Below are 10,174 nucleotides of genomic sequence, written 5' to 3' on the forward strand. Positions count from 1 at the left end.
ACTCCATGAGATGCTCAAAAGACCAAATTGTCTACCTTCTAGTTGTCGCATATTTGTTGTTGTTGTCTCTTGTCGTTGTCACCATTGTCTGTGTTATGTTAAGGATGAATTCAAGAAAGAAACCTTTTTCTAATTGCATGATCCAAAATAATTTTCTTTTATACAAGAAAGAAACTTTTAATTTATGTTTTAGATGGTGCAATTTGGAAGACATTTTTTAATTATACAATCTATAGAAGTACTTCATAAAAACATAATTTTTGAATTGTGTAATCTAAAAGTATTTTTCATGAAAAAAATATTTTCGTATTACACAATTTAGAAGGAAAAAAAGTTTTCAAATTACATAGTCCAGAAATAAAAAATAAAAATAAAACTTCGAGACGAATTGCACAATTGAAAATCACTTTTTAAAAATAAAACAGAGAATTTTGTATTTATAAGAATGCAAAACAAAAAATATTGGGTGCATAAAGAAATTACCTTATAAGAATCCATTTTTTTCTTATTGAAACACAATTAGTCTATATATTAAACAAGTTGAATGGTTAAAATACGAAAGAAACGAGTAATATATTGGAATATCTATGTTAATATCTGCATTTAAGGAGAAAATATTCATCCCAACTCCATGACCATTCTTGAAACAAATTTTGTAATGCTAATAATTAAGATGTCCTTTTGTTGAATTTTATCATAAGCAATTTGGTGTTGTTGTCTTGTATGAAGATGGGGTGAGAATTGTCAATACACTTTACACCAATTATTGTCGATAAAGCTTGAAGGATCATGTTTAGATAATATTTCTTTCAAGAAAATCTCAACTTTCTTTAGAAGAAAAAGGAAAAGGAAATTTCAACTTTTTTTTTATATAGAATTATCTCCAAGACGATGATAGAAAATTAATTTATGAATTAATTAATATAAAATTTTGGTGATGAAACTCTTGCTTTGTTGACTTTCTTAATTTAATATTAAAGTTTATACTAATCGAATTTATTGATCTCGTATTATTCGCTATCGAGTTTTTCTTTGTTTCACATTCAAGATGTTCATTTCTAATGTATTACGTCAATTATAATATATAACTAAATTATAATATATAACTAAATTATAATATATAAGTGGAAGCATACATTATTTAATAGATTTTACTTTTATAAAAAATATTATCGATAATAATAAGAATTAAATATGTTTTTGTCTAAAAACTAAAATTAGTTTCTTTAAAAAAAATTTCATTTTAATCTCTCAATTTTATAAATGTGTGGATTTAGTTCTTTTAACCAAATTTCATGATGGCATTTGAGTTGTTTATACGGTTTGACACATTTCCGCTTCAATGTTAGTTGAAAAACGTGTTTGAAACGTCAAATAAAACTTAACAAAATTTAGTTAAAAAGATTAAATTCATGATTAAAAATGACTAAATTCATGCATTTCTAAAGTTAAGAATTAAATTGGACCAAAGTTTCAAAAATTGACTAATTCCATTTTTTAGTGAAAATTAAGAGATAAGAAATATATTTAACCCTAATAATAACTATAGAAAAAATATTATTCATGTACATTTTTAACAATTACATTATATAAAATGGTGGTGATAACAAAATTTAAATATAAAGTTTTGAAAACTATAAATCATCTCCTTAGGGTTTAACAATTACCAACATTATGAATGTGTATGAGAATATGGGATGTGGTGGCATATGTATAATGGTAAATGTGGTGATTATATCCTTAGCAAGGCATTGACACAATAAAGTTTAACAACCTCAAACCAAACCAAACCCCAATAAGGGTCCATCCATTTCATAATCTGAGTAAGGATAGTGACATGTCTCATTCCAATTTCACCCCTCCTTTATATAATTGTCCTTTCTTCAGTTTTTGTGACAAACCTACATTCACTCAAACCTTGGACCCACCATTTTAATTCTTCTCAGCCACACATTATTTGGCTTCCGTTCAGACATACCATGTATATTTTCTCACTCATATCTTTTCTTTATCATATCAAAATAGATTTGTGGGCTATGCCTTATTCACATATTGAGGAGAAAAAATAACTCATTAATACATTATTTCGGGCTTAGGAATTGAGCATCTATCTAAAACACTCACTTAATTTCCTTCTTTTATGATTCTTTTTATCGTTGTGATTTCTCCTTTTTTCTGGCTTGGCCTTCTCTCCTTTTATCCCACTCGATTATCTAGATGATCGAGATACCTTGTCAATTAGGTTTCGATGCTTAAGTCAGTTTAAGTTCGTTCGTGAGTATGCAATTAATATGGTAATAAATGCGAAGTAAAAGTCCTTATCAATTTACTTTGGACTCCTATTTATAGTTTTTTTATACGGGCATGTGATTAGGGTTTTCTTAATCACGGTCCAATTGCTTTTTAAACTTGTTACTGACCTGTTTTACTTTACATGTTTTACCTTTTGGTTCGTCCGATTGACGTTGTTGAGCGTCCGCACACCGATCGACCATGTTTTTATGCCCAAATAGTTGAATAAGAATGACAAATCATGGTCAGTATTCGTCGACACTCACATTAAAAAGGATCTCAATGTGATTTTTAATTACTTATTGCTAGGGTTGACTGGCCATAGCGGGCGGTCTTCGGTCGCTTGTCATCAGGATTGTTTGGTTTGAACTCCTTAAAATCACTTCGAAGAAATTATCACATCAACAAAGTTTACAATTTTAAACTTCAACCATTGAATAATCCGCCTGTATCGGACAATCTTCAAGTGTTTATCTTTGGACTGCCCAACTGAGAGTGTTGATAGATCTTACAGTACATATATAAATTGTTCTTATCAAATTTTGACAAAGAATCCAAATTTTCATTATTTAATGTCGGGTTGCTATTGTTAATAGTTTGAGTTGAACTTTAATTATTATTAGAGAAAAATATCTACCTGTAAAAATCTATCTGTATAATGATAATTAACGTAAGAATATAAAATAGGTGAGTCTCCTAATTAAATATTGAGTGAGTAACCAGTGTAGTGAAGTGATGTATTTATTGATTTTCTAAACTACAAATTATATTATTTGAAATTAATTAATTAATATTTTTTGAAGATATTATGCAAAGAATTATTATATTATGAGATATTTTTAACAAATATTTTGGATATTTCATAATATCTTGGAAGTAATTGTACTAAATTAGTTAAGAGTATATAATCTTAAATTACTTGATGTGTGTGGATCTTTAGAATGATAAATAAATCATAATATTTTGAATAAAAATGTAGTCAATAGACTTAAGTGATTGATTTATTTTGTAGATCTTATAATTAATTAACCTAGATATTAATATTTAAAATATGCTTTTCAATCAGTGTCCACTTTTACAATATAACAAATTTTAAACAAATATTTATAAAATCAGTTGTGTTTGCTTAAGAAGTTTCATGACCAATTTGTTCATACAGCTTTAATAAGAAACTGTATTCAAAATTATCTAATCAAATTCAATGTACATATTTAATGTTTTAAGCTTTTATTGAACTTTATTTATATGCAATTTTATTTATATGCAATTTTAAATGAAAATCATCTGTGATGTAAAAAGTAATAAATGTATCATATATATATATATTAGTTTATAAATCTATGGTAGAATAAATCTCTTTCACACTGAGCGAACATATATTGTGTATTATTGTTATTTTATCAAATCTTTAAATTTATTTTAAAATCAAAATTTTAAATGATTCTTCAAATAAAATATGTAACATGTGAAGAAAACAAGCGACCTTTTTCTTAAAAGGAAACGGTTGTAATTGAATGATGTCCATAAAGACAGCAATTATTTGGTGCATTGCATTGGATTCAGAAATATATAAAGTTAAGTTTTCTTTTTTAAAAGACAAATATATTGATAATAAAAATATTAAATATTTTTATTTAAAAAATCTCAGAAAATTAACTTGATAAATGTAGTATTGTTATGAATTAATGATTGTCCATTGATTTGATACAGTTACTCATATGATTTCATATGATTGATACTCATATGATTCATTACTCTTTATGTAAATATTTGTATTAACTTGGTTGATTTGTTTCCTTTATGGATTACATGTTGTATCTATAAATAGGACTCTTCCTATCAATAAGAATATACAGATGAGTTGCTCCCTATTCTCTCATTCTCTATTTTCTCTTGTTTCTTCTCTTCTCTATTATCTGTCGTCATTCTCTATGTTATTCGCTTTATTTCATAACACGTTATCAGCACGATGTTCCAACCAACTGAGGACTAGTGAAAGCTTTTTCTCTCTAATGACAGGGATCTGCGTGTCTCAATCCAGGCTATTTCTAATCCTTTTTCAATTTATAATTTTACCTTATATTCTTCCTCTTGTGATAAGAATTGTTTGACCTTATCAATTTTCATCTCCGTCTTATTATTTATTTTTATTATGACGATGATTATTATTAATATTATTATTTTATGTGTTAGTTCTAAACACGCGAAACATTGCAAAATTTGGATTTGTGACCCTTGATATTACAAGTAAGAATTTCTTATATTGGATTTTAAATGTTGAAATATATTTAGATGCAATGAATATTGGGATACAATTAAATATAAAAATAAAGCATATAAGCAACATGACAAAAATATTGTGAAAAGAGATTTCACAAATATTGTGAATTTATTTCATACCTATGTATGGCTGGTTGGACAAAGCAATAAAGCTTTTGATGAAAAATCATGAGATCCGCCTAATCTGCTCCATTCCCAGAAGTGAATGCAGCAATCAATATTATGAATTTATTTCATGCCTTTGTATGGCTGAACAAAGCAATGAGCTTTTGATAAAAAATCATGAAATCTGTCCAAATTGGTTCTGCTCCATTCCCAGAAGTGAATGCAACAACATTTTATTTATATTTTCATGATCGATCATGATCTTGATTTTGGACATGGTTATAAAGAAAATTTCAAAGATACATTTTGTCACCAGAAGTGGCACGATAATGTGAAAAAAGGAAAAGGAAAATGTGAAAATATTGACAAAAAGATGAAGGTATATATTATCATTACGATGGTAAAGGCCATTTGAGTTGTACTTATTGTACACCAGAGCATCTTACAAATAATGAGAATAACATAGAAACACACTTTGCTTATGAAGATGGTGATTCTGATTATGGCCATATGGATGCTACTCATCTTGATCACCTAATTGATTATGAGAGTGTTGAAAAAAAAAATCTCATATTGATATTTACGTTTATATGAAAAACGAATGTTTTGCACTAGTACCAAAAGATATGTGTCTTATTGATTGTGCAACAACTTATACAATTCTCAAGAGTAATAAATTTTTCTCTTGTTTGATAATGTGAGACATCGATGTTAGTATTATTTATAGTACTACAAATATATTTGAAGACTCTAGAAGAGCTATTATACTTCTACCAAGAAGTTGAATAGAAACTTATTAAGTTTCAATGATATTTGTCTAAATGGATATTATATTGAGACAAACAATGAAAAAGATATGAAATATCTTTATATCTCTATGATTGAGTTGAAAAAGAAAGTGTATTGGAGAAATTATCAACATTCTCTTATAGTTTGTACTACAAGTTTATTAGTACAATTTAAATGCATGTCATGGTAAACTAGAAGTTTACAAATCAAAATGATTGCCTTGTTTGACATGATTAGTTATTATGATGCGAAAAAAAAAGGGTTGAAAAACTCATGTGAACACGTTTGAAGCGTGGTAGACCTATTGGTTCCAAAGATAAAAACTCTTGAATGAGAAAGAGGGCTAATATGCAAAATAACCTAATCGAAAAGGTTGAAATCCCAAAAGATTCATTTGACATAATTAATGGTTCGGTTCCAGAAGAATCTCAGGTACCTGAAATGGTTGAAAATGATGAGATCTCAATAAATTATGTCATGAATCATATAATATGGAACCAAAATGAAGTTAACATTGACGAAACTTTTACTTATAACATAGCGATGAATGCTATGAATGACAATGAGGATCAATAAGCAATGATCAACAAAAGATTGTCGGCAAAGAAAAGATTGGCCAAAATGAAAATATGCAAAGAAGCATAATTATATTTGTTTGCTAAACGAAAGGTTTTTGGACGTATAGTTCACACTCCTGAAGTTGTGAAACCCATTGGGTACATATGGATTTTTGCGCAAAAATCAAATTAAAAATGATGAAATTGTTAGATACAAAGCATAATTGGTTGCTCAAGGTTGTTCACAAAACCTTGTATTGATTAGTGAAAAAAAAACATTTTCACTAGTATTGGATGCAACAACATTGCAATATTCGATTAATCTAGTTGCACAACAAGGTTTGCATTTACATCTAATGAATGATGTTACAACCTATTCATACGGTTCTTTTGAGAATCATATTTATATGAAAATCCCTGAAGGATTTTATTTGCCCAACCAGACAAATTCTAAAGAGGGTTATTCAATAAAATTGAACATGCTCTTTTATTGATTAAAGAGATCAAGATGTGTGTGGCATAACCGTCTTTTTGAATACTTATTAAAAGAAGGATATAAAAATGATCCTATTTGTTCTTGTATTTATATGAAAAGATCCAAATAATGAATTTGCCATAATTATTGTTTATGTAGATGACATAAACATCGTTGGAACTCCTAATAAGCTCACAAAGGCAATTGATTGCTCAAAGAAATCATTTGAGAAGAATTATCTTTGAAGGGCAAAGTCTTATTTGAAATTAGAAATTGAGTATTTAAATAAAGGTGTTTTTATACGTCAAGAAGCTTATATAATTAAGGTGCTTAAAATGTTCTAAATGGACAAGTCATGTCCATTATGCACTTCAATAGTTGTGAGGTCGTTAAATGTTGATAAAGACTCTTCTTAGACCTCAAGAAAATGATGAAGATCTTCTTGGTCTAGAAGCACCATATCTTAGTGTCATAGAAACACTAATGTATCTTGCTAATTATACTCAATCTAATATTGCATTTGCTGTAAATTTGTTAAGCAATATATAGTTCTTCAACTACAAGAAGAAAATGGTTTGGAGTAAAATATATACTTCGTTACTTTAAGGGTACTACGAATATGAGCTTATTCCATCCAAATGATTCAGATTCAGACCAATGGGTTATGGATATGCATGTTATTTTACATATTCTTACAATGTCACAATGGTTGATCACACACAAGATGTTTGTTCACATGTGGTAGCACAATGGTTTCATGAAGGTATATGAAACAAACCATAGTAGCAATATCGTCTAATCATATTATGAGGAAAGTTGTGAATGTTTGGTTAAGGTTTATTATTCAACATGTGCAAGAAACTTGTGGCTATCCCCAACAAAGATGACCATATATGAAGACAATAGTGTATTGAAAGGATGATAAAGATATCCAAAAGATTCATTTATGTAAAAATTTGGCAGGTTTATTTATAAAGTCTTTGCCAAGAAGAACTTTTGAGCAATTAGTCCACAAGATTGGACTTCGTCATCTTAATGATGTAAGTTTACATGAGGGGGAGAAATAGAAGATGTAAAGAACATTATTATATAGAATGATGTACTCTTTTTCCTTCACTAGGTTTTTATCCCAAAGGGTTTTTCCTAGTAAGGTTTTAACGAGGCACATTCTTTTATCAATGGACACTCAAGGGGAAGTGTTATGAATTAATGATTGTCCATTGATTTGATACAGTTACTCATATGATTTCATATGATTGATACTCATATGATTCATTACTCTTTATGTAAATATTTGTATTAACTTGGTTGATTTGTTTCCTTTATGGATTACATGTTGTATCTATAAATAGGACTCTTCCTATCAATAAGAATATACAGATGAGTTGCTCCCTATTCTCTCATTCTCTATTTTCTCTTGTTTCTTCTCTTCTCTATTATCTGTCGTCATTCTCTATGTTATTCGCTTTATTTCATAACAAGTATTACTTTAATTACGAATTATAAATATCCTATATGTAATGCTTAATCTCAATTAAGGAAATTTAAATATTTTAAGATAATTAAGAAAATTAAAAATTTAATTTGATCAAGATAATTCATTACAGTTCCCGAGAAAACAACCTGTCACAAGAAAGATACGTGAATACATTATTTTTAAGAATAAAAAATTAAATTGCTTATAATTGAGTGCTGGAGACAAAAAATTTAAACATCCGACAAAAATAATATTTATTGATGATGATTTTCGATATTGTTCCACATTATTTCCATTAAACTTTTATTAAACAGTTAGTAGAAATATATATTTATATTTTTTTTTTTGAAAATTCAAAATTTTATATAAAACTTAGTTCTTAAATTTTAATATTGTGTTAAAAATCTTACATCCTAAGGTCAATTCAATAAATAAATATATATATATATATATATATATAAAGTGGATATAATATTTATTTTATAAATCAGTTTTGTAAAATTAAATTAGACTTAAATTTTATTTTTAATATGATATTAGAATAAATTAGAGTATGTCCTAACAAACTTAAAATCATGGACAACATTAAAATATTTGATGAAATGAAGCTTTAATGGAAATTCTGACAATAATTGTAAGTATATCTAATAAAATCCACGAAACAATGTAGAAGGTGTTTCAAAAGCAGTGGGTCACTCTCTCTTCTGCAATTGAATTGAGAGATTAGGTTTATATGGAAATCAAGGGTCCACTTATTTCTTTTTCAGTTTCACTCAATGCTTACAACATCCTAAATTAATATATGAAGCTACTAGAAATACCTCGAAGCTGTCAAAAAGAACAAGAACAATAAACTTAGAAAATTCACAAAAAACAAGGATGTTTTATTATGTAAGTAAAAACATTGCTTAAGGAGTGTATAAAAGAAGCTTGTGTGAAATGTCCGTAGTGTCAGGTATTTTGAGAGTAATGATAAATAATAATCAAATAAAAGAAATACAATGACTTAAATTATTGTGAATAGAAATATCGACCTTCAAATAAAATATTTATCATGAATAAAACTGTCGACCTTCAGTAATAAAGCATTAATTTAAATCATCTTTAAGCTCATTTTTAAATATATTATTACAAAATAAAAAATTGTGTGAATTATTATTTTTAGAACTCTGTGACATTGTGGGTTTTTATTTAACTTTTGCAGTTTATAGGACCCATTGTTGTAACTGATTTAATGCGATGAATAGACATCGTGTATGGAATGATATATCATATTCATGAGTGAAACAATGTGGACCAATTCGTAATCGACACTATTAACTTTTCCTGCTTTCGATCAATTTCTCTGATGAGGATGATTTTTTCCACTGTCTATAACTTCAATATTTTAGTTCAATTTTTACAAGTAACATTTTTTAATGCAAACTTTGTTCTTTAACTAAGAATCGGTCTTACCTATTATGTTAAATAAAATTAAAACGAAATTCAATCGGTTTAAAATATTTAAATCAATGTATAAATCAAAATTCAACCAATTTTATGATGAAAAACTCAGTGGTGGAGGTCGCGTTAGCCAACGAAATATAGAGGAGAACTCGCGGGAAAAAGAAACAGTGACGTTTGCACATTGCAGATATGAAATTTAAGGCGCGGGAAGTCGATTATGCATATACTTGACGTTAAGTGACGTCGGATAATTTATGGGCCGACATTAAGTTGGATTGACGTTGGGTGGGCAGAAACCAACATTAAGTGACGTCGGTACAATGCTGGACATACATCATTTTTTACACTTTATTTACAAAAATGTCACCAGTTATTTTCTTACGTTTGTGTGTTCTCTCTAACAGATTAACTGGGTGACATTATAGACACTTTTTGTGTTAGTGAAAAATCAAATCAGTTATTATTTTTAACAAGATTATTTTTCCAACTATTAATATCAATCGAGGTATTTCTCTTATTTCATCTATTTCAATAATTACAAATTATACTCATTTATTATATCTACATTTTGTTATAAAAATAGATATACAACACATAACTAGTATAAAAATAGTTATTTAATATAAACAAACATATTTACAAAATTATAAATACTGTTTGAGCAATTAGAGTGAACAAAAAATTAACATTTGAGCAATTAGAGTGAACAAAAAATTAACATTAATTATTTCTTGTTCAAACTAACTAATGCTT

This window comes from Vigna unguiculata, chromosome 4 (genome assembly GCF_004118075.2).
Source record: "Vigna unguiculata cultivar IT97K-499-35 chromosome 4, ASM411807v1, whole genome shotgun sequence".
Taxonomy (NCBI): Eukaryota; Viridiplantae; Streptophyta; class Magnoliopsida; order Fabales; family Fabaceae; genus Vigna; species Vigna unguiculata.